Consider the following 27,106-nt stretch of genomic DNA (forward strand, 5'->3'; position numbering starts at 1 on the left):
ATAACGTCGACGGGATGGAACGAGCGAGATACCACCACCTCGCCCAGCCGAGTTCTCCACGAGCCTCTGGAGTAGTACTAACTCGAGTTATAATGAGCAGTTACATTTGCGAGCTGCAGGTTAGGAATAAGCGTTGACATTTTTTAGGGGTGGTGGTGGTGGTGGTACGTATATCGATTTATACTACCGTACGAATTCTAGGCGCACGACGTGAATTTTTCGAAATACTTTCGGTTTTTAAGGTAGAAAATCATTTTTATCACTCAGTTTTGGAATTCTAAAAATGAGTGAGAACGATAAGGCCAGCGATTTTCGCGTCAATATAACGCTCGCCTTTCTTCAGGGTTCGTGAAAGGAGATTGACGTTCGTAGGACGAGAAGCTTCGGTAGAAAGATTTAACGCCGAAGTTTCGATCAAAATCGGTAATGAATATTAAAGAATTAGAAAGGGGAAAAATCGCGTTAACGTCAATCTAATTTCGTTCGATTCGCCCCTTTTTTCTCTTCGAACTTCCTCACCTTCGTCACTCGATATTCACTCAACTTCCCAACGAATGAGACGGCATTTTATTATAGATTACGAAGAGAATGGAAAGGGGATGTGGGGGGATGAGGGCGCAGCATTGTTCCACAGTTCAATATTAATACACGAGTTATAAACAACAAAGGAAGAAGGAGGAAATAACGGCGTTCGGCAAACTTGATGTTTCTGTATCAAGTCGGCAGCTCGTTTAATGATTCTTATTGTCGTCGATTGTCTGAAGCCGCATGATTAATATCTTAGAATTAGAGCATCGGGGTGAGTTGGTGCATATATAAGGTGTTAAAGGTAGGCACATCAAGCTTGGTTTAATAATTCACAATCAACCGGAGTGTCGAGTTTACTGCGAGGGATTATTTCCGACGTTTATTACAGCATACACACATATATACAGTACACACAACGAATAGAGGGCGTTAATAAATTGAACTAATTTCATTACAGAAAATTTACACTTGTCTCATCATCCGTTTCATCGCCTTCCCTCCAACGTTCAAAGTGTCTAACGAACTTGTAATAAGTAACAATTAACATGCTATTGTGTTTAGAAACTGTCGTTCCTAACACGTGACCTCCCCCAAGTTCCCCCTTTCTCAAACCCTTGTCAAATTCTCCCATCGATACTCACTTGTGTAAATATCTAAAAATCCTGCAAACCTGCGGATGAATTTCGTCACCTGAGAACGCGAGGGCTTCGTTACATTTTGTATTATAATTAGATTTCCATCTAATTTTTTCTTCACCACTTGTAATTCTTTCCTCTTCCCCCTCCTCCCTCCCTCCCGCCCTCCATTCCTCATCCACCTTTCCGGAAGTGCCGCAGCCCAGCGCTCAAAGTCGCTTCGGTTTTACGTCTAGAAACGCGTAGCTGTGCGGAAGAACGCAGAGCAGAACAGAAGAGAGGGTGGTTTACCACGTTAGGTATACAGCCTGCCTGCCTGCCAGCCTAAAGTGTAATTTAATCTTTGTGATGAAAGAAAGAGAGAAAGAAGAGTTCCAGAGGGGAAGAGGAATGAAAAGGGAAATGAGAAGGAGAAGAAGCAGCGGCGGTGAAAGGCTTTGGAAACTTGAATGAAAGTAAGAAGGGGGGGGGGGTCGGAAAGCGTCCAGGGATCTGGTCAATCCAATTCACCGCAAGTATTTTTTAAGCCACCTCTCAAGTTTCTACCTACCTACCAACCTCTTGCGCTTTGCTTCATTCCGCGGCTCGTCTTTCACTCTTGATTCTACCGGACTGTTCGCACAGGCGTTGAACCCGCGGCTCCGACGGGAGGGTAGAGCTGGTATTTTTTTTTTTTTTTTTTCAACCTTTTTTTTTCCTTTTCGGGTAAGGAAGTAAAAATCAACTCTCCTACAGCCCGCGGCATGAATGCTGATGGATTATTGCATGTCCCGGTACCGTTACGATATTCCACTCAGTCGCGACAAGGGAGGACCGCCCTTACATTTTACCACGCGTTTTTAATTCGGCCGGGTAATAAAATAGGAATGCTGTTGCCCCGCGGCCCCTCGGCAGCGATACCCAAGGAATAAAGCCGCCAGCTGCGACTCGAACCTGGATGGAGGATCAGATCACAGATTTACGATCCAGGATATCTGATGTACATGCTTCTTCCTCTTTATTGGACATACGCGATATATCGACGCACCGGCCATTTCGGAATGCCGATCGTTTCGGGGAAACACTATCGCTCCTGATTAGCCGGGGCGCGCGTGACGGTTACGCGATCGATATCACGGACAATAATATTCGGGAAATGTATTTTCCGCGAAAGGCGAATAATCCTCACTCCCAATCATCCTGAGAGGTTGAATTATCAATCGTATATGCACATCGGCGTCGAAATGACGCGAACGAATCCATTGAATGGATGGAAATAACGGAGGACGAAACGTAGGGAATTATTTTTCGACACACGTCGCGATCCGCTCAAGTATCGGTTAAGTAGTAATACCTACAACCATTGGAAAGGGGTGTGTAGATTCGAGTGCAATCTCGTAATGGCGGTGAACCAACCTATTACCAGGCGACTGATATAACGGCGCCCATTCGACCTGCGGAATAATAAACGCGATGGATGTACATATACATATACGTACGTATGCAGAAGTCCGAAAGTCGACATGTTGGAAGTCACGAGTTGAAGTGAGACGTATAAAGGCGATGAGACTTTACTTCCAACAAGTTTTAAAATCGTGCCACGAATGAAACTGATTATTTGACGGTTAAGGATGAAACATTTTTCCGAAGCTGTCGAAGTCACGAACATACAGACAGGCAGACATATCGTTCCAGATTTCCAGCAACGATTCTCATTCAAAATATTCCCTCGTCGTCCTCCTAATCCACGTCTCGATCACGATGTTCGGGCGTCAGAGATCGAGAGCCTCGACCAGGTCCGGTTGAAAAATCACTCGGCATCAGTTGTCGTCGGTCGAGGATCCGCAGAGATAGCAGCTCGGTGGTTTTAGATGGACGAACGGATAGCGGTGACCAGCACGAAGCCGGCTGACTAGCCTCGAGGAACAAAGGAGGCCTGATACTTAATTTACCGGCTCACGAGGTGGAACAAGGCTCCCCGAAGAGCCTGTCCGTCCTTCTGTCAGTCGTATAAATATTTAACGGACTTACCAACAAGTCAAATCAGCCGCGTCCACCTCCCTCGAGTCGTCCTTCAGGCCCGAACCTTAAACCCCAACGTCTGCGTGTGTTCCACCAGTGATCGATTCGTGATTCGCCATTTCAAACTGCGAAACTTCCGACTCCTCGTTCGCCGATCACTCGCAAGTTCGAAGCCGAAGTATCGACGATTCATCCGGTGATGAAATCAAATCGTCGCGTCCCCCAGAAATGCTCCTCCGTCGACGAGCGTTTCAAAATCGACGCAATTAGCCGAAACATGGCTGCCACTTTGCCCCCTCGACCCTTCTTCGTGCCAATCAGCCAACACCACGGGCACAATTCCCAACGACGTAAATCCCGCGCGATTCCGGCTCATTAACAGGCCCACCAATGGTCCGTGCGACACTCCCGATCCACTGTGAGTACCAACGTCGGATATTGAATTTGATTGAAGTTTGTTCGCGGTGTACTGTCGAATAGCCATTCATTTTTCCCCGCGATGCTCGCTGTCCTCGAATCGAGTTTCAGAAGTACGATTAGGTATACAGCCTGCAGAGTTTCACCAGCATTTTTTAGGAATATGCTTAAGAGGCGAAACGAAAATCGACAGATTCGATACGAAGGTCTTTGGCAATTTGCGAGCAATGAATTTCTAGCGCGATAAGTAACGCGAAGAGAATTTCTATAACACGCTTTGCTCACTCAGCGTAGCATCAGAGTTTGGTACAAGGTTCGAGACTCCCTACGTCGAGGCGCAAATTTATCATCAACCAAACGGCGATTCGGTAGAAGCGATTTTGGGATAACTGGATGATCGTTGTGACGAAGAAATGAATCGAAGGGGGAAATAATTCTTGAATTATTACGACTCGGCGTTTTCAAACAAATCAATTACATCCCTTGTGCCAAAAAGTGAAAATGAAATACGAAAGTACGTCGGCGACGCGGATCGATTGAGGTTGGAAAAATTTAATATCCACAAGTTGACTGATTTTTCTCAGGGTTATTTTCACTTCACTTGTTAGTGGTATCGATTCGATTCTATTCGGTTGCCGCGCCTGCGGGTTTCGAAGAACGAGGCTTTACGATTGCCACTTGATTCTTATCGCAAGTTTAGCTCGCCTCAAGTACTGCTTACTTATTTGGTTGTCGGCTCCCGGAAAGTGCGTCTTGAAAATTGTAATTTCCTTTATGAACGGGCGGCCGAAATCCCAGCCTGTCAGAGCGGAGAATATATCCGATTGTGAACCGCTTCTCGTTTCCACTCGAGTATTCAAGATTTTATTAAGCCGGTCCTCGTCGCGTTTTCACTCCAGTTGTGTCGCCTAAAATGTCGATTCGTTTTCCGCGCCACGCCGCGTATAAAGGCAAAGAATTTAATACCCCGCAAGGAGATTGCAAACGTTACGAAAACTCCTGCTTTTTTCTGCACTCGTAGTTCTTTTGTAGACTGTTTTTTTCAATATTTCCCACCAATTTTTCTTTTTTACTTGGAGTAATTAAAAGATTTCAGACGATAATTGCATACCGTGTCAGGTTACGAGAAGGGCGTTGCGTTCGTGGTCGAGTATTCGTAACTGCGATACAGGGTTGCAATTTTATTGGAGAAAAAAAAAAATAACAAAAACAGATAGAGCACGAGGGGAAATGTTTGTTGCCTGTTGACAACAGGAAAGATTGTAATAAAAATAGACACCGATGCCGGTTAGAAATTGCCGCATCAATGCTAGGAGAAGAATGACAAATGATTATGTTTTAAATTAAGGGTGTAGGTATCTGTGGGTTCAGGCATGGAACGAGAGAGAGAGAGAGAGAGAGAGAGAGAGAAAGATTCATAGTCGGAAATTATTAATCATCTCAATATATGATGATAATAATAAAAATACGAAAATACCTAGCTCGCAGTTTTCCGAGGTTCTAACTCATTTCACGTCTGGAACTTGCGTCCCCGGTTCTCTCACTTCTTCTTGTTCTTTCTTCTTCATCTTCTTCTTTCAGGACCTTCGGACAATATTCCATCCGTCAACAATACAGATGACAATGCTGCCCGGGAGTTTCGCATCGTTTCGAGAAAAGCTCTATTCCGCGAACTCGGGGAAAGGAGTAAAAGCACGCGTGCGTTATTTCCACGCGATCGTCAGGCGAATTCAATCCTCCGGAGTTCGCCAGCAGCGTGACTATTTGGCTCGGACTCAAGGGCCCGAAACTCGGTAACACACGACGACGATCACACCGTGTAGAACACCTACGGTACTCTCATTTATGTTCTGCAACTTTCCCGCAACTACGGGACACAGCTAGTACAATAAGGCAATAGGCGCGACGTAATGTCCTGCAATTTCCAGGCGCAACGGAAGGCCGGAATGTCCGTAGGATATGCAACCGCCATGAAGTCAGCCGCGCTTCTCCGTCCCTCGGCGAAGGTAATTCTTTCGCTTGGTGAAACTGGCAAATTTATACTTGATTCGGTCGGCTAAATTTATCCCTTACTTTTTCATTGCGAAGCTGAGCTTTACAACGGCGTATTTGATACGCTGCGCGTATATCCGATGTCTTTCCGTACAAAAGAAATAGATACGACAGCGGCGAACCATCAAATATTCAGGACCTCGTGTTCGTCCGCTTTCTAGCCGCGCTGACGTAACCTCGTCTCGCAGAATAACACCGAAAGTGGATTAATTGCGTGAACGGTGTGAGAAACGCCTCGGAACTTTCCGTAGCTCCAACTCATACGCGTCAAAATGAGATCCGTATCTCCTCGTGTGTGTCTCTATCCTTGGTTTTCATCTGGAGTTTCTGCGTTCGAAAATTCGTGTGTCTACAAATCCCGGAGTGGATATATCCGCGATAGAACGAACGAAGAAATCCTATCCGTCAGCAATTCATTTCCTTCGGAGAATCATTCTCGATATATACGATTTGATTGGTCATAATATTGTTTCGATAAAACACACCGTTACCCAATGTTTGAGGACCAATTTCATCCAGATTGGTTTTTCCGGGCTTTGCCGGCATGAATTTAGTTGTATGAGGAAATCCTTGGATACCGTACGTAAGAAGGACGAACTGTATCGAATTTCGGTTCAATATTTATACGATTTCTTCTCAATCTATCAATCGCAAAGCATCGATGACGCATTACTTTCACAGTACTCTGTACGTTCGGACCCACTGACGCCTCTTGGAGGGCCCGAGGGCCTCATCAGGTTTCGACGTCTGGGTTTCAAAGGCAACGTGTGACTTGAGAAAGAGCAGAGAACCATGTATCGTCGATTTACGATGTTTAGATAAAGAAAACCCCGCGGTCCTCGCTAAGCCAGCTAAAAAATTCCAAGAAAAAAAATTAAAAACTCTTCATGGGAAAGAGAAAAGTGTCTCTCCCCTAGAAAAAGGCGAACCAATAAAGCTCGAGAAAAAAAAAAAAAAAAAACTACCCTTTCTACGTAAGCAGGACCTGCATGTCACTTGATTGAAAAGAATCTAGTTTTTTAGTTGTAATCAAACCAGAATCCAGTCAACATCAATTATCCACAACAAACACATCACCAATTCCATACATTGTACATTTTCTACCAATATCTAAAAGATTTTGCGAGTAAAAACAAGACGTATCGGAGTTTATGGATAACAAAATTGCGTCTATTTAAAACCGAGTTTCGTTCGTCCCCTGACGTGGATTCCGTCGACTAGCCAAGGACGCATTATCCTCGAAGATCAGAGCGGGGTTCGCGTCGTCCTTCCTTCTTCCCACGTTCGGTGTATACATTATTATACCCCGAACATCAGGTTGGAGGTAGCGTTAAAGGGACCAGCTTTCTATTTACCCGGTGACTATAACGCAGGAACTTTGTCAGGTTCAGAGGCAGGCAGCGGTTGGCTTACTTACACAAGACTTTAGATAGAGGCTGCGGTTAGTCGGTGATTAATTGCGAATCAAGGGTTGAAGTTTGACGTTTCTCAGCTCGTCGCCGGCGAATACTGCATGGAAATCACTCTCCGACGACTCGGTTCAGCTGCTGCTAATTTTAGTTCTCCAGCAGTCGCCGCGTATCTCTCTCTCTCTCTCTCTCGCTCTCTGTTTAACATATAATAATCCGTCGGCATGCACTCGGTAAGTGCACGGAATACCGATAACCGCACAGCTTTCGTCGTTCTCCAACCCTCTCCGTGTTTCTGTAACTTCTCTGTATCTCTGAACGCGCAATTAACCCGTTTCGTTAGCTTCTCGAACGATCCAAAGAGCCGTCGTACGTACGTGATGCAACGTAATTGAGCGTTTAATCCACTCTGTCGATTTCATTTACCTTCGGGTAACCGGCCACGGTTTAATCGTCTGTATATCTTCGTGTATAATAAACTGCACGTGTGATGAAAAAAATAAAATATGTAAACCCAGCGGGTTTAGGCACGGTAATTATCAAGGATTGTTTCATCGAGGCGGCCGAGGTGTCAACGTCATTCGAAATCATTTCGTGATCTCCGAAATCATACTGAAATCGGTAATATTGAAACAAAATTCTGCATTATTAATCATCGAAATAATCATTGTTATTTATGAGAAATCATTTAAGATTGTAGAAATCTGTTTCCCATTTTAAGAAATCATATGAAATCACGTAATCAAGGTATAATTCATCTGTCAAGTAATATCTCGCAATAGCTCTGTAAGAATAAAATGTAAGCAATCACGAAATACGTAATCATGGCGTCAATTATTGGTCCTGCGAAACAGTACGTGATAATTATTCATTCGAATACCGGTTAATATAGCTTTCTTGGTACGGGAGTGAAGTTCCACGATCCATTATTCGAATTCTGATTATCCACTGCTTGCATAATAATTTCGCTGTAACGAGTCAAGAGTTTTTTTCCGGATTGTCTATAATTATATCTTCTTAACGGATGTTAAAACGATGCGATGTCGAGGTAAAAAGCTTCTCGGCGATATTACATTTCAGCCATTCTTTTTTATTTATTTATTTTTTTTTTTGTTATAATTAGTAATAGAAAAGAAGAAGAAGAAGAAAAGTATAACGAGCGACCAAATAAAAGCGTAGGAATGCTTTTAAATCTCGCGGCTATGCTTCACTTTTTAACAATTATCTCAATTTACCGAAAAAGTCAAGAGAACAGACAAAGAGAAAAAAGACAAAAAAAAAAAAATTAATGAAAGCTCAGCGAAAGATACACAAAATGGTGAGCCAAAAGCAGAGCGAAAGGGGAGAAAAAGTACAGCCACAAACCCTGCTCATAAAGAAAATAAAAAGCACCACTCCATTCAGTATTCACAGACACCAATTCTAGTCTTGGATTTATAACCGAGCTGCTACGTAGCGAATCAAAAACGTGCAAAGTTGCGTCTGAAATATTCCTTAACAATACACTTTTTTGTTCCCCAGTGTAATTCCGCGTCCTCGAGGTTTATGGCGTACCTTTATACGTAAACGTGTAACGCGAGTACTTTCTTATTTTTTTTTTTTTTCCCCCCCACTCATTGAGTCCCGTTTACGCCGCTTTTCCTGTTCGCCCCCCGCCCCTTCCCTGCAAGTTCACCTGCAGCACGGTGAAAAAAGCGGGTGGGCAAAGGTAGATAAGTTATACTTTCTCGCAGGTTCAGGTCGTCGTCACCGTCGTTAAAGGCGGCGACTTAGCCGAGGTTCGACCGAGGCGTTAAACTACCCGCAGATTTTACTTGGCACGGATTCAAGATCGTAAATTGATCGCAAAAAACAGCGTAACACGAGTCCCGCGTATGATCCATATATCATCGGGATTAGGTAACTCGCACATGGATGAATTTACACGTATGTACGTCGGTAGGTTAAACACATACAAGTACAGTTTGGCTTATTACGGTAAGTAGAGCCCTCAGACCGCCGCTACTCCAAGTTCTCCGATATTTTTCAAGCCGACGTTTTACCATTTTACCATCCGCGTACGTCCGTACGCGCGAATTCCCAGAGCGCGAGAGTTTGAGTAATTTGTCTGATACGTTGGATCTTACGAATTCGCATTAATCTTTATAAGAGGAATCAAAAAATACATTAGGTGTCTGTACATGTATAAAAAACGAAAATGGCAGACATTGGATAAACGTGAATGAAAACGAGAAATGGAATGGAATTAATTCTGGAGATACCTGTAATCCCCAAAGCAGAAAATATCGCAAATCCGCGATTCTGCAGACGTTATTCGTCACTATTTCAGGCATATCCCGATTCCCGTGGATCGTTTAATCATCGTTAGCAATCAGAGGCCGTACCCCGAAATCTATGAGCGAAGCGGAAAGATGAGAATAAACACAAACCGAGAGAGACAAGATGGATGCAGAAAAATTTCTCCACCTTAGGGTGTTTCAGTCACGTACAAGTTGATTCATTGGCCCGGCTTATCGTCTCGTTGCGTACCATACTTATTTATATTTCAAGACCGCGTGTCTATATACGCTGTACGGCTGTATATATTTATAATGTAAACCTTGATATCTGAAAATTTGCGACCTGCGATCCTGAGACATTGACGGAAATTACTTTTTGCCGCCATTGTCAGGTGTCAGATTGTATAAAATGAAAAGAAAACAAGGCATGATAGAAAAAAAGAAAAACTACAAAAACGCAGTTTGCAGAAACGAAAAATTCTTCTCGAAAATTATTAATGACTTAATAGTGACTGTACGCAAGCATGTATAATATACATTTCATGGTGTGAATAAGCCGCAACGGCAGCGCGTAAAGTTTCATTCGCTTTTCTCTCTCTCTCTCTCTCTCTCTCTCATTTTCTTGAAAATTGGCGTTGGTGTGAAGAAGAAAAACGTGTGTTAATCGATCAAACTTTGCAGAGCTCAACCTGCAGCAGCGAGTCTGCAGAGTATTTCCGAACACCGTTACAAGCAGGTTAATCTTGACGAGCGAATGAATAAATTGAGTTACGTAAGAAAAGCAGGATTTACTAACCGTTGAAAGAAATAATTTTTCGAACAAACCGCGATGTCTTGATTTTCGAGATCCGTGCCGAGAAGTTCACAGGGAAATTAAACCCGAGAAATTGAATTCAGACTCTTCCCAGTCGTTATTTTATTTTTTTTCTTCTTCTTCTTTTCCTTCCTTTATTTCTCTTCCTTTCTTATAAGCACAACCTTGCAGTTCGGAATTTTCAACCGTAAGCTGAGGGTCTGTCGTGCCACCACCAACATGGGGTGAATATAAAATGCAAAACATCACGTCGATTGAATTTCGCACGATATCGTAGCGCGATTGGCACGGATCTCCGACGTACCTACGAGTTGCGCGTTATATCAAATGATATTGATATATTCGAGAACGAATCGAACGATTCGCGGTTGAAAATCAGTCAAAATTACATGCGGGTCGTGCGATTTTGCAATATTTTTTTCAGTACGGTATTCGCGAAGAAATTTCTTCTGCAAGTTCGACGCAGCTAGGCGAGTCGAAATTCTTTTTCCCGTTCACCTTAATCTGCTCTGATGTTCAACAGCGCGGTACGAAAAATGAACAACGATCTTACAGTGAACAATCGACAGCCAAAGTCGTAATTATCGGATTCGTTACCACTATCGGAACATTATTTTGCAGACGAGTTTTATGTTATGAGGAAAAATTTCTACCGAATCGATTATACGTATACGGTATATTCCGTACGGAATCAACGTCGCCGAATTCCAGTTTCAGCGACTCGAAATTGGCGAATTGGCTCCCGGTATTCTTGGATACTTGCGGGGATGAGGCCGGAACACACAACTTAGATTGGAGATGGAATCGTGCCATTTCCGGTTACCAAACTCCACCCTCCTCACTCCCAGTTGTTACTAACGAAGCGGTGCCTCCATACATTTGCCTTTCACCCTCGTCGGCGGCTCCACGCGGCTATGTTGCAAAACCCGTCCGGGAATTTCCTCGGAGTTAAAGCGCCAAAGGTGGTATAATATCTGCCGTGAAGGGAAATTCGGCTCGCCGGATAAAAACCATTACGAAATTTCTTTTCTTATCTAATTTTCTTCCCTTTTCTTCGTCTTCATCCGTACCTTTCTTCGTTTTATTCATCTTCTACGTACACACACACACACACACACACACACATATATATTTTTGTTATATTTGCTGCAGGTATAAAACGTTTTGCAAAAAATCCGAGAGACTTGCAGTCTGGACAAACTATTTAAAAATAATTAAATTCAAATATGCTCGGTAAGCGTCGACGCCGCGGTAAAAATGAGTAAAAAATAATAATAATCGCGGCGATGAGAGGAAGACAATATCGCCGCGTAGTCGTCAATGAGACAGGGGCAGGGGGTGGGGGGTTTATTATCGTTATCGGTATGTTATTTGATCAATTTGTTTTTATTTTCATTTATTTTTTTCCAACTACTAATTGAAAATTGACGATCCATTAAGCATACCGTATATCATAAATCCTCGTTATAGATACGGTCTATATTTATACGTATATATATATATATATATATATATATATATATATATGTAACACAAACGATGAAAAATACGCGATCCCTAAAGAGATTCGTTTGCAAGTAAATATGTGAGAAAGTGTGTGTGTGTAGATGTGTATATATATATATAGGCAAAGGTAAATATAAAAATGAGGCATAAAGCAGGGTCGCGTATTCTGTTGAAAGCCTATTTGCTTTAAATAAACGATACTTTATATTTCCAGTCGATACAACAACGCGGGGGGAACGTTTCCACCCCTTGCAACTCGGTGTAATCGATGCCGTAAAGGCTTTTCTCAAGGCACACGGGCCTCGCCGCAATCTCCTTTCAATTTCCACCATATTTTTTTCATCGCTGTTCCCGTATTCCTTCAAAGGTAATATATATATATATATATATATATATATATATATATATATATATATATATATATATATATATATATATATATATATATATATATATATTATCCGCTCCGGAAAAATATGTGGTATAATACGAATCAATTATGCACGCTTCATGAATTAACGATTACATCACATCAGTTTTCTGAAAATTTTTCTCAAAGAAAGACAATGATACCCTTTCACAAGTACGTTACAAAGTGAAATGCGGAACAAGGCGAAGGCGGAAATTAGGAGCGAGGCAAAAAAAAGAAATGAAAAGAAAGGAAAAGAAACGAAAAAGAGAAGAAGAATAAAACCGCCTCGAGCCCGAGAAACGTAGTAGGAAAAACGCGAAAAGTGAAGCGCAGCAGCGTCGTAGGCTTCTGGAACATACTCGCGGGAATATCGGGTCAAGTTGGCCTGAGGAATAAAGCGGCGCAAAAAGCTAGCGGGTTGACTACTTACGTAGTAGCTTCACCCTCCTCCCCCTCATCCCTGAACACGAGTTCACGTTGAAGTTCGCCTCGGTTCAGGTGCTTAGGCTTCAGCTCGAGCTCCGTTCTACGGGTGGGTATAAAAAATAAGGCCACGCGCGCAAGAATTGCTCGGTGCAAAAAAGCTCCGCGCTGCAGCGAATGTCGAGATCCGGAAAACACTCTGCCACCTTTTCTGCCGCGTTTAGATCCGGACTGCGAGATTACCCAACGTTTTCTCGCTATTGTGCCGTTTGATCGATCGTTTGCAATTCAGGATATTCTCTTTTCTACTTCAAATTTACTGCAACAATTATTTCACAATACAATATGCATACGATATACATATACGTAGATACGTATAAATATATTTCCCCAGGTGTCTCGGAATCAGGAGGTTCTGATAATAATCTGAATGTTGGGAGAAAAACAGAAAAGAATACGTTTCGGTACGAATGGACGGAACAAAAGAGCTCGTAAGGTAGGTGTTGCAGTTACCGACCATTTTTCGTTGCATCTGTTTGATCCCTGGTTCCAAAATTAGCAAGAAATAAATTTGTAGTGTTCAACCCTCTAGCGATTGATTTCATTAATCGAGAAATTCACAATTTGTGCCGTCAATTTATAATTTTGCAAAATAAAATGTTCAACAATCGGGTCTAAGCGTGTCGATAACTGATACGCACTTACCTCAAGTCCAAAACCGAAACTTTTATCAAGCGAGAAGAAAAAGAAGAATCGGCACACGATTCACCCTTCCAAAGCGACACGTCGAGTCTGATTTGATTCTTGATTTGCGAATAGGATAATAATTCAGCAGTCCGCACCGTCCGACGACTGTACATTTTCGTTATTCAAAGCGTGTTTTTCAAAGCTGCTGCAGCGGGCAGGCTGCGCGTGAATTTGGAACGGAAGGAGTTCGCCGGAAGTTGGGTCAGTTCCGGGGTGGTAGAAAAATTTTTGCAAACGAAGCTACGGCAGGGCGAAGCGGTCCGGGGGGTCAAAGGGGTGGCTCATAATCGGGGTAATGGGAAAACAAAGCATGCTACACGTGTGCTGCGCCTGGAGCGAAACAGCCATCGCGGTGCGATGTGACGGGCATGCGTTATACGCGACGCTTTCCATCCCCCTGCGGTTCGAGGGTTGGGAGCAGCTAGGAAACGGGGCACGTCTCCCCTTATTTCGGGGGTGCGAACGCACGCACACACGGCTGTTCGAAGTCAACGGCCTTGTTTGGCACCGGAGCCGCACGCTAAGTACTCTGAAACGTTAAACTGACAATGAGACTCATTGTCAGTCGTGGTGACGTCGGTGGTGTCGGAACGCCGCGGAGGGAGTTGCGAATAGGGGGTGCGAGAAATCCGGTCGAGGGAAAATTACGGCGGAAACCCGGAGCGAAAGGAAAACTCGGTGAAACTCGGCGTGATTCTTGTAATGCCGGGGTACCTCTGACAATAAGTCGAAATTACCTGTGATTCTGTGTCTCATTCATAGGTATACCCGGCAAGAAACGATTTAATTTTCGCAAACGATGAGACGACGAGACGATGTCTTCGTTCCTCTATTTTCTCATCGCCTTTGGCTGTATTACCGAACAACGATTCAAAGAGGCCGTACCTGGTGTACAATTGCGCGATCCGAGGCTGCAGGATGGTTCTCACTGGGACGAATCAAACCTCGATCGTTAATACTTACTATCTACTATATACTTACTATCTTAATATATATAAATCTCGTGTCACGATGTTTGTCCTCAATGGACTCCTAAACCACTTAACCGATTATAATAAAATACGCACACCATGTGCAGTTCGATCCAACTTGAGAGATAGGATAGTTTAAATCTCAAATTATAGTCGCAATTATAATATATTGCTAATTATTTGTCTGTTATTATTTGACAGTCACAATTATCTGTTAACTCCGAATGATTCTAACAGATGTCGATACCTTTCGACTGGGTTGAGTAAGTAATCAATAGATGGCGCTGCTATGGTAAATCTACGAACGTGTCATATAAGCTACATTTTAACAGCATAACTAGCAACCCATCCCGGCTTCGCACGGGCATATAATAATATAATAAAAGAAAATACACAATGTTTACAGTGAGTTTCTAGAAAAATAACATTTATATTATTACTTAATATTATTATATGCCCGTGCGAAGCCGGGATGGGCTGCTAGTCTACTATATATTATACACACCTATGATCTACTAGGCAGGTATGAACGATAATCTGCTGGGCAATCTGATTAGTTTTCATTCGGCGGAATCTGCGAGACGAAAACCGGGCTCTGAGGCGTGGAAAGTCAGGCGTGACTTCGACTTTCGAGTCCCCCGTTCATCCCCTTGGACCTCCCCCCAGTTCGCAGATAACCAAGAGACGATTTTGCGAAGCGTGGAAATCGCTACGGGACCTCTGCCAATCAGTCGGTCGGCAAGAATTGGCAATTTCCGTCTTCGAGGAGTGTGGAGACAATGAAATTAATCCTAAGCTTAACGGTTGTGGCGCAGGGAAGCGGAAGGACAGGATAGGGAGCCGGGAATGCAGCGAGAATTTCAACCCTCGGCGAATTACGCATCGAGACGGGTTTATCTCCCCGTTGCGAAACGGCAGCCCGGTAACGGTGCTGCAATGCATCTGCAATGACACGTCGACTAATGCGTTATCGTACCCTGGTCCGAGGACACGCAGGTCCTTCTAATGGACTCCGGGTGGTTCCGGTAAGACCCTTTCGGTCACGGAATTAATTTTTTTTTTTTTTTGGGACGGAAGTGCAATTTTACATTTTCTATGTACTTTTTAACGCTGTTAATGAAACTAAAAACAACCCCTAAAATGGGGTGAAACCGAGGTGAATTATCAACATTGTTTTAGACAGTGTTCCGAGTATTTGTTTTAAGACGGGACAATTTTAGGCCGAGAATAGATGCACGGAGGAAAAAAAGTGTCCCTGTGGATTGGATTTTCTAAATCTAATGATCATTCCAAGATCTTTGTTTGTCAACCAATAAATTCCAAGTCTTTTTGGTGTACGTTTTATATTATATATTAATTTACAACGACGATAAACTATTATGGATTCGCAAAAAATCCCGTTCCGTTCCAAAGTTTGAGTAATATTTCAACCCAGAGATGCAAAAAAATTCAGGATTATGCACGGAGTGTAAGAAAAATGACAGAAAGAGTCAAGGTATAAATAACGAGAGGTACAAGGTAACGGCGATCAAATAACACCCCACACTTTCTTCCCTTTAACCGATCCTCGTCTCTCTCTCTCTCTTTTTCTCTGCTCGTCTTCGACGTCAAGGATATCTTGAATGCCCCCGAAATACAAAGCTAGCCGTGCACACTGCGTCGTGCGTTTCTCGTCACCCCCATTCATCCAATCCTCGTCTATTATACCTCAGCCGCGTGTTGCGCGGTTCTACCCCCGCGTACACGGTGGAAAGTATGATACGGCCGGCATCCGTCGGCGCCATACTTCACTCACCCAAGTATTCATGGGGTTTGCCTCGGTTCGTCTCGGCCCCGACATACGCGGCTCTACCGGCACGTAGGTATAGAGTCGGGCTTCCGGCTCGACCACAATGAGGCTGCGAGGGTCACAATAGGCCTCGACTCGCCCTCCCGAATCACCCCCTAGAATTTCCCGCATGCAGCTTTTAGCGTCCCTTCCTACCCCGTTTTCATTCCTTCGCCATTTTTCATAACCCATGATACTTGATTGTCGTTGTAGGTTCTTCCGCCGCTGAAGACAATGAAATACACGCGTTGCACCGGGGTTGCTTTTCCAACCCTCCGGTGTGATGAAAGACGGTGCGAAACCTCTCAAAGGAACCTGCAGGCTTTTAACCTCTTTCCAGGGTTTAGAGTTTTAAAAGCCGGGGAGAGGATTCTTTTTCCTTTTTACGGTGAGACGGGGCAACAAGTTATCCCGAAAATCAGTATCCGTTCGACGTAAGACGGCTTGATATCGCTCCCCGTCTTTTCATTCTCTTCTTTTCGCACGGTTTGTTTTTGTATAATTAAATTAGCGAGGGCTACGCGGTGACGTTTGCGACACGGCTTTACTGCAGTGTCAGGCGGTTCCTTGGCGGGGAAATTATTGACCCCAAGACGGTATAAACGTCGCGAAAGGGGTGAAGACCCGAGGCCTGGTTCGGCGCAAAAAAGAAGATATCTCAGCTTCTATCTACTCAATTTTCTAATTTAAAACTCCCAAGGCAACTTTATCTCCTGTTTCTTCTAAATTAACTTCCCTTTTTTCATCCTTTTTTTTTCTGCCCCCGTGACTCCTTTATTCAGCTGATACTTTTTTTCCCTTGTCCGTCATTCCGTTAATCCGTTTCCCATCACTCTTAAGAGTTTTTAGATTGCGTAATAACCTTTCTGAGTGACAAGTCTCTACACGACCAGGGAGAATATCGTAGATATCTACTCACGGAATATATATATACACATATGTATTATTAAACAGGTATATTATACAATAAAATTCCAATAGTATAATTTTTATGCAAAATCTTCTTCCAAGAATACAGTCAATCTTACTATCAGTTCATGTGAATAAGAAGAATACTGTATAAGACAGAATTTGTGTAAGATAACGAAAGAGATTGAGACTGCATAACGAAGGTTTGTACAACAAACGAAAAGAAGGAGTTTGTCTAATATCACTTTATAAGTTATAAGAAAAAAAAGTGAAAAGAAAAATGGTGTTGATACACCTTTAATGAGGTCAGCTGACGTGCGATGAATTTTCTTTCAGAACTTTTACGACGATCTTTTATTTTTCCAATAATTGATCCTACTTTTCGACCGTAAAATCTAATATTCGAAAAGAGTTTCTTTCTTTTATCGCAATGAGATCAGAAATCCGAAAAAAATTGTTCGAAGACGGTGAGATTGGTAAAAAAAAAATTCCATATCACGCAATCGATCGTAATAAACCAGATTCACGCTGTGAAGACTGCAGAAGATACGACTGTTTAAATTACCATCAACGTACCAACGCCTTGTGAAAATATATCCGTTCTCTTCTTCGTTCTCTCATTCCCTCAATTCTTTCGTACTAACTTTTTTTTTTTTACGCTCTCTTAAAAATATTACCGGATTTCAAATTCGACGAAATATCGATGTGCCCAAATACTGAAGAAAACGGAATGCAGGGCGTTCAAATAGATTGTAACACGAAACCGGCAATGATTCTGATAATATTAAAAAAAAAAAAAAGAAATTAAGCGCCCACCCGAATAGTCTACAAATGGCCTCTTTAAAATTACAACTCTCCACGGCGCTGCAAATAAAGTTCCTTTCAAAATATTCCGTGCTTTATTTTCCTCGCGATATTCCCAGAGCGAATATTCTTCACCAGCAATCGCGTAAATATTCGCAAGATAAACGACAGAAGCTCGGGACGCGACGTCGAACTGTCGCTAGTGCATGTTTATGTAATCTCCAAAGTTACTTTGGAAAAGTTGGAAGAGCTAGAACCGTCCTTGCGGAAACTAGATAGGTAGGAACCCGGCCGAATATGCGAAAACTATACCTAAGAAGCAGGCGCCTAGATCCCCGAATTTCGCAGGGTCCGCCCTTCAACGAGTGACGGGATCAACGATCAGCCGTCGTTTTCGCGCGGCGCTATTTTCCCGCATTTTTGGTGCGAAAGGTGGCTGAACGGGTTTCGGCGTTGCCTACTTTTATGCCGGAGGGTTCCGCGTGCAAAGATCACTTTGAGAAAAGTGTAACGGGCGAAGGGTTCGGACAACGTTAGGAGACGAGGGCCAGCCGGCATCGGTGAAAATATTTTCACCCTCAATCCTGGTCTTAGAAACAGCATCGGCAGCTCTCGTTCAACTCGTTCTCCCTCGGTCACTCTTTCTCTCTCTCTCTCGAAAAATACACGGTCCACCCCGAGGTAAAATTTTGATTGGAGGGGGTGGCGAGTTTGTTGATTTATTACCGGGATTCATAATTATTATACCCGGGATGAAAAAATCTGACGGCAATCCGCCCGGAGCTTCCGCGTCTGTCGGACGGACAGCATATTATACTCTCGTTCCGACACAACGCAACGATAGTCACCCTCTTTCCAAAAGCCTGCTGATGCTGGAGGTAACGAAAAACGATAATTCCGAGTAAAATGAGTCGCGTTATTTATTTTTCATTTTTTTCCTCGAATTTACATCATTTCGTTATCATTACTCTCTTTACACGTGTCATCCTCACGTCCGAATGAAAGTGACAAAAAAAAAAAAAAATTGTCTTGCTCAAATTGAAAACCAACTCCACTCTCGTAAACTGTTTGCTTATTACACATGCGAAAATAATTTTTCCCTCGCCCCCCTAAATCGGAAATGTGCCCTGTCAATATTTACAAACTTCCGTGCCTACCACAAGCTGTTCATCACAGAATAACGTTCGCCGTGTAAACTGTTAAAAATCCGACGAAATTTGCACGATTTCATCTGAAACCTTGCCATTTCTTGATCTCTGAGTTCTTCCATCGCTTCCTCTTCTTCTATGCCATTGGAATCGTAACCTCTACCGTTGTTACATCGACCGACTAATCCGTGCGTACGACGTATGGATCGATAAAAAACCACAGTCCGTTGGAGAGTAACGGAATGACGCGATAGGTGAAAAAGTAAAATAGTAGAAAGACGTTGGGAGGTTTCACCGCGTGGAGGCAGATGGTGGTTTTATGGGGTGGTATGCGCTCACGGCATCCGGTTGGGGGAGGACGATAGCGGGAAGGGAGGGACGGAGAGTGTATAGCGTTTATGAAAAAGCAATCATTTATTCCTGACAACGTCATGTTTACGTGTAACTGGATATACACACGTACACATGTATATCTATATATACTTGTGTATACGCAGGCAGATGGAATGTATTTACCGTAGTTCATACATACAACCTAATGTGTGCATACCTATACGCATACGATACGTGTATAAAGTAAAACCCGTCACCCGGTCTGCCCCTGCAGTCGTTTATAACGCTTTTCCGCGCAACATACAAACACTTTTCATTCTCGGCACGCATTAAAATCGCAATTCATAAAGCTTGAAATACTCGTGGCATTTGACGTCCAGCGAATATAGCCGCCGTTTCTCCCGATTCTCCCGGTTTTCCACGGTTTTCACCGTTTCTCCCGCAACCCGAACGAACACCGACGTAGCTGCCGACCGGGACGAAATAAAGATAAACTATTGCTCTCGCCGCCTTCCGTAAACACCCTACACCGAGCGAAACGCTCCGACGCTCCCAGGTCCAAACGGAAAAGCGTAAATAATGATTACAATAATAACAATGATAATAATAATATTAAAAACATCAACAGAAACAACGATAACAACGAAGGACTGGAATTAAAATTTATCACGGGTAAAAGGGTATAACGTATAATGGTGAAACCGTGCAGTGACAAACGAAAGGAATTTTTTCACGAACAAAGGCTCAAGTTCACGGTGAAAGAGATCCGGGCTAATTGCGAAAAAATCTGTCTACCTTGTCGCGGTGATATTTTCATTTCTGAAAAATAAATTTAACATTTTAGTTTGACGATTGTCAAGTTTTCGCTTTCTTTCATTCTTTACCACGCCCCTAGGTTTGAACCCGCGATCAAAATTTACGTCCGCCTCTTTTATCCTGTAACATATGTGTAGGGGTGTATGAATAATCAGGTAAACGACACAGCGTAACGATAATTCCCTAGAAGAAAGAAAAAAGATCGGAGGGCCACTCTCGCATTTCTTATTACAGCTGAATTACCATCATTATCATACAAACAGGATTTCTTGGATCCTTTCGCTTATCGTTAGTGTACAGCATATATATATACACACACATACACATACATACACTCTCCTCATTATTTTCCTCCGAACGTTATCATTATTGATCTCATTATCGTTGTTTTTTGATGTAATTATTATTATTATTATTGTTATTGTTATCGTTATCATCATCATCATCATCATCATCATCATCATCGTCATCATCATCATCGTCGTCGTCAGCATTACGATTATTGTTGTTACTAGTATTGTCAATCACCGCCGTGCGCGTTTTCATCAACGAACGGACTATCGATCGGGGTGCAACGGCACGATTCACGGCTGGCTATACGCAATTACTAAGCAACACAACTGGCGAAAGCGATAGATAGAGAAGATAGAGAGGATAGAATAGAAGAGAGAGAGAAGGAGAGAGGGTGGGGAGGGGGCGATACTGTTCTCTAATAAAGTCACGTTCACCGGCCATTCCGTTTATTGTGGGGATGAAAAGTGGCGGGGGTTGGGGTAGGTTCAGGCTCAGGTGTGAGAGGCCGAATCCTGGAGACCGGTTCGTCTCCTGTTCCGCAGCAATTAGAGTGACAATGGACCAGGACTGTCCGTCGTTGATCAATATTGAAGTTAATAGTAACGTTATCGTAATGATTCGCGCTGAGGAAAATCCGTTATTTCGCAATCTTCGAATTGTCCGAAATACGGTAAACCGTGTAATAAAAACGAAACACGCTAATACATCGAAATCCCAATTACTTAACAATCGTTTCAGGATTCCGAAAAAAGTGATTTTTTCCCCCAATATTTCGTCTTCGCGATAACGTTACACCAACTTGAAATAAGTAAAAAATTACATTAAATTACACAAAAATTAATAATAAAAAAGTACACACCGTCCGTGACGTGACCATAACGACACATGGAACATGCGCATCCATATACACGAGTGCACGGGAAATTATACACAATTGCAATACAGCGCGAAGCGGTAACCGGTGAAAATTCATTGAACCTCCAGGTATTGCAGAACAGTGCGTGTTCCTTGTCCAATTGTTTAATTCCCTAGCGGTTAGGTTGTTGCGATGCAGGATACATAGGTCATGCGGTCTACGTACGTAAAACAGAGATAGCGACGTAGTCTGATGCACCGTTTCCAACAAATTGGCAATATATTTCATTGGTATCAGCTCGGTTGTCCCCGGGGCGAGATTCGGTCCCGATAAGACCGAACGCAAGACCAGACGACGCGGTTTCTCCTCCGCGCATTGCATTCTGAGCGTATGTATAACGTACGGTTTCTCGCATACATCGTGCACGGTACGATAAAGCGCTGAAAAGGATTTCGAAGAGGCGAAGCTTGTGGAAGCTTTTCGCGATGAAAGCGAGTATACGCGGTGCATTAAAACAAGTATGTATGTACAATGTACATACGTGTAGGTGCCGAGGCGTTGTGGTCCTAAGTAGAAGATGGGCAAGGACTCGACGGCTATACGGCGCTTCCAAGAGAGGGTCCGCAGCGAGCCCTTGACGTCGCCCGGAGCAAACGCCAACACCGTTTCTCCCCTCGAGAGTGTGAGAGAGAGAGAGAGAGAGAGAGATGGTAGAATGGGTATTAATTGCCGGCAGAACACAGGGCTTCGAGTGCGGCTCCCTTTACCACTTCGGTTCGTTAAGGACCAGCCTGGATGCGTCAAGGATCGGCCTGCGCTACGCGCGGTGCTTATAAGTGCCCTTCGGTATCGGTGACTGCTGAAGCGTCACTTCTATATGCGGCAGCTCCACGTGCACATTCGCGATTGGCGAGCTTCCAACCGGGGAGGGGGAGGGAAAGCATGCGGTCCTAGTCCCAATTTCAAGTCAGATGTGAGATGAACGTACTTTTTAAATAGAGACAAAGAAAGAAAGCGAACTTAAAAAAACGATGTTCGACGAGAGAGAGAGGGAGAGAGAGAGAGAATGAGGCTGCACAGGCTTCGGGGACAAACGAGCGGCTATACAGTATCACAGCCGGGTTATTTGTCCGGTGTAATTAAGCGGGGCGCAATTAGACAGAATAAACGGTGAAAGGTTGTCTGGCTTCGTGCGTATCATCCGTCCCGGGGCTTAAGGATGAGAGAAGCCTTAGACCTGCTGCCGACGCGACCTCCCTTGGACTTTCCCTTCTCGCTCCCGCTCGGCGTCTTTGGCATCGTCTTCGACGGGTTCCCCGATCCGCATCCCTATCCCCTCCCCCTTTCACACTGACAGCAGCTTATCGCGGCCTGTCAGCGCCCTCGTTAAATTTAATACGACGTCTGATCGATCCTTTACGTATAATTTATTTCTAAACGAATGATATCAGCTGGTGGGAAAAACTGTATCGCCCAGAAATTTTCAACAAACTGCAGCAATCTGTACGTATGCATACATACAGATTGCATAGAAGTCGCGTATTTCAACATTATCGAGAAAATATTAATGAAGAAAGCCAAGGGCGTGAAAGTTCCTAATAAGACCCAGGGTGTGCGGTGTATAACAGCATTGTGGGCGTAATTTTACCAGCCTGTTATCAAAGAATGCCGAAGGAGTCTGGAACGAGTGTGAAACTTCAGAGAGGTTGATGTGACGGGGCTGGTCGAGGGGGAAGGGGAGGGGAGGGCAGCAGCATTGTCATCGTGAGGCGGCAAAAAAACGACGAGGGAGAGGGAGAGGGAGAGGGTGAAGATGCGGCACGCCCGACGATTTGTGGCTTTCGCGTGGTCGGCGATAACGCCGTAGGAGCTTGTACTTTACAAGTGATAATAAATATGCATAATTAGTAGAGTAGGAGAGGAGAGGAGAGGAGAGGCGTTTGTTAAGGCCGCGGGCTTACGATGGTTCTTTAAAAGTGTCGGCCTTACCGCCGCCACCGGCGCGAGGAGAGTAAATAAGAGTTCTTCTCCCTCTCGGCGGGACTCTTCCAAGGAACAATATCGTCCCCATGTAATTAGAGAACCCCCGTCAACCCCCCCTTTCATCCCGCCGCGCGATATCTATACCCTTGCAAGAAGACGAAGGAGAAGAGTCGGCGGCTTCGTCCTGCTACCGACGTCGCCGTAATTTCCAACTTCGGTAAAAAAAAAAAAAAAAAAATGTCGATGGTAGCAAAGTATTAAATCATGAGGTTCAAGTTGGTAACTTTCGGGAAAATAATTACTCCGCGCCTTTAGGATTGTCCGATACATATTTAGTTAGCCATGGCAAACAAAACGTACTAACGTTTCGAAAATCCAATGCCTAGAAAGTCGTTCTGAAATTTCAAGAATGACAATTTTTCTTCCCGATGTTCCGTTACCGTAATGTTACTAACTTCAGCCTCTGTTATTGAATAAATGTTCGATGTCCGATCATAGCTAAGTCAAAAAACTCACCAAGCGCTGGTATTCACCACTGGAGCATGAATGAGGGAAACCAATCCCAAAAATTGGATGAAAATGTCTCACAGCCTTAGCGGGTTCGGATTTCCGTCTGTAAAGTAAAAAGCAAACGAAACAAAAATTAACGCGTTGATCTTTCGTTGGTAGGAGGAAAAATTTCCATGCCCATGAAATTTTCGGAGGTTATTTTTTAGGCGGGAGGAAAAAAAAAAGGGTGACCGAGAGACAGTCACTCCTCGACTTTGAGGGATGGAGCTGGAGTTATTTTTTATTTCGGAAAAGCTGCTTACACGGGCTTAGGTCGGAACATAAATCATAAAATATTACAATAAGCTCAAGTCGCGGCCCCGCAAATCTCCGGGAATATCCCCCCCCCCCCTTTTGCCCGGCGCGGGCGGTGAACGCCAGTCTGGACCGCGTCGTATCGGCCAAATAGCCGGGCAATTTGTGGTTCAAGGAAGGCTGTAACAGGAATAAATTATGGCCTGAGTGTGCGGTTGCGTTATACGTGGGTGGAGATGTTTCCTTGGTGGTTCGCTTTCGCCTGATTTCGTAAGCCTGTTTTCCAGGAACACCGAGACTATCGTCAAATAATCCTGAATTCGTATCTTCGTGGAAGTCTGTTCGAACCCCTATACAAAATTATTATTATAGACGTATTTTAGCGCGATGCAATGATTGCCAAAGGCAAATATGACCGCAGGTCAGTCAGGCGCGGGTTTACCTTGGATCGGATTAATGGAACGGACGGATTAATTTGAAACGTTTGATACGCCCCCGCGTGTATTTGCCCAAACGCGAAACTCATTAGAGAATCAAAATTTGAGTATAACAATTCGCGGGATATCGTCATTTCGTCCTTCCGAAATCACTGCCCGCATCTCCCTTTCGGAAAATTATATGGAAACGCGAGGTAAATTTCGCACGTGGAATTGTCTCATTTAGATAATTGTTACGCAACTAACGTTGAAATTGTAAAAGTCTGGTACAATATTTTCATCCTCGTTCTTGCCGCGCTGTTTTCTCTTTAGCCGATGTTACACTTACGCGTGCTAATTGCATGCAGGTGACGCATAATTTAATTAAGATAGATGTTGCCATCGTCGAGTATTGCAGCGCTTGGAACAACGTCTGCCGCAATTAAGGGCATACGCGTTACACCTCTCAAGTATACGAAGAATCGTACTTTTTTCGAACGTTATACCTACGTGATACACCAATTCTAGGCCAACGGCGAGAAGAGAACACGGAGAAAAGAAGTTGCTCATTAAAAGAAAACATTAGGAGCGATAGCGAAAATCATGTGAAAAAAAATTGGAACAGATATAGGTACATCACGGATGTACAACGTGTACACTGTAAGTACAGTTTTCAAAATCTGAGGGACTTTGACGTGACGAATACTGGTTCAAGTTGATAATTCACAAGAGATCGAGGTCGAGACGCTCGTTCGAGAGAATTGGTAGAATTTCAGTGGTCCTACAAATCACGTCGGTCGAGAGAGAATAGAATAAGAAAGGGAGTGCGAGGGAGTGTGTGTGTGTGAAAGAGAGAGAGAGAGAAAGAGAGAGAGCAGAGTGTTCGTTTCAAAGCTGTTAATTTCACAAAGCGCCAATCGATTTGTTGAACGTCTGCTTTCCGCGAGTGCGGGTATCGGTTCATCCACTGCTTAGATTAAAGTTCCTAGACTGTGATCGGGGAGAGGGAATCTCTTTTTCTCTCTCTCTCTTCGTTCCACAAAGTTTCAAAGCCCGCAAAGGAGGGAATAATCGTAATGTTGGAAGAGGAATCTGTCGACGCCTTAGCAGCTATTAAGATCGTTAAGATTTCCAAATAGTGTCTTAGGTAATAATCTTAGGCTTCAGAGTATACAAAGTCCGAAAGAACCGCAGGTGTTTAGAGATATGAAAATTGATTATGGTAAGGTAATTTTGGTACAGAGGGAACTTTGAAATTTTGAAAAATCGCGAGACGCGGAAATTCGAGAGTACCGGTTACGCGTGCGGAGAAAAGAATAGCTGCGGACACATCGTCGACGTAAAAGCTGTAGGTTCACGGGTGTGTACATCTGCTACGCCGTCACTTGGTCTTAAATCAAGCGTGAAATCGCGGATATCTTTGCGACTCAACGCGCCGATTTTCCTCGATGGAATTTTTCCGAGGTTTCTTTCCTTTTCTTTTTTTCTTTTGTCGAGGTATTCTTCGACGCTTGCGAACGCAAACGGATGAACAGATATTTTGAAATTCATTTGAAAACGGTGTAGCAAGCAGCGACGCAAGCAGCGACACTCGACGACTTCTCCATCTTTCGTTCCGGGAGACTTGACGCATCATCTCCGTTTCAAAATATTCCTCCACCTCGCCTTCGCGTCGCCGTATATCTGTAATATATTAGGGCAAATACTGTACGCACATCTATAGAAGAGAACCGCGAAATATTCAAAGGGAAATGAAGAGTACGAAGGACAGAGATAAATAAAGAAAAGAAAAGAGATCTGCGAAATTGGGTTTAACCCGCGGAATATTCCCGCTCTTGTCACAATCTTTGACGCGTACCTCTCTCTGCAGTTTGCCGCGGTGGATCTTCTTTTCCTCTTGGCAAAGCTCGCGTGTCAGAGTACAAGGAGAAGAAATGGCAGAGCGAGATGGAGTAAAAAAATGCCCGCGTTAAATCCGCGAGTATTACGCGTGCGGGACGTTATCTGACTACGGTGTATAAAAGCGGAGTTTGATTGATCGCCATGCACCCGGTACAACGTATAAGAGCGTAGCGCCGCTGCTGATTAGAGGAGAATTCCAACTTTCCGCACCTCGCTTCGTGCAAGTAATTGTTAATAATACACCAGCCCCGTATCGAGTAATACGCGAAAGTATACTTTTAACAATGTAATCGATAAGATAATCGAAACGCGAATCTAACAATTTTCACACAAAAATTTGAGGAAAACTTATTGCCGAACCGCGACCAATTTCAACGGACCAAAATTTGCACTTCATTTTCTCTCCTACTAGTTTCCGAGTAATTATACGTCCCTGAGAATAATTACTGTTGTACGAATAGCGCATTCTCAGAAAGTTATATTCTGCTTTGATAAAGGCCGCATTGTACGTATGCGATTGTCGACACGACCGCAGCGACCGCAGTTATATTCTGCGGTTTTACTCGCGTTGCAGAAACGTTCGGAATTCTTGTACCGGTGTGCTCATAGAACTCTGAAGATATTCCGCCACGCCTGTTGCTAAGTCGCAGAGCGAGAAACGCGTTCAAGAATAACTTTTGCAATCTCGTTTACGGTTATTCCGTGAATGTCTTGCCTCGTTATTTCTTTGCAATTTTTTTACAACAATCGCGTAACGTGTGTGTCTTGTTTTGATAAACTTGGATAAATTTGTAAATTCGCGCATACGTAAATAACGTA

The 27,106-nt window shown here is 43.6% G+C and overlaps 1 protein-coding gene across 5 annotated transcripts in view; it reads right to left on the reverse strand.

The window, feature by feature from the left end:
• LOC124307186 (leucine-rich repeat-containing protein 24-like) overlaps positions 1 to 27,106 on the reverse strand; it is a 173,900-nt gene that overhangs the window by 37,040 nt on the left and 109,754 nt on the right. For 4 of the 5 annotated variants that reach the window (XM_046768628.1, XM_046768626.1, XM_046768629.1 and 1 more), the window contains one exon: positions 23,682 to 23,778. The exons of the other annotated variant lie outside the window; for it this stretch is intronic. The gene's annotated coding sequence lies outside the window, so the exon portion shown is untranslated. The remainder of the gene's footprint in view (positions 1 to 23,681; positions 23,779 to 27,106) is intronic. 5 annotated transcript variants of the gene reach the window in all.

The sequence above is a fragment of the Neodiprion virginianus genome, chromosome 6 (assembly GCF_021901495.1).
Source record: "Neodiprion virginianus isolate iyNeoVirg1 chromosome 6, iyNeoVirg1.1, whole genome shotgun sequence".
In the NCBI taxonomy this organism is placed as follows: Eukaryota; Metazoa; Arthropoda; class Insecta; order Hymenoptera; family Diprionidae; genus Neodiprion; species Neodiprion virginianus.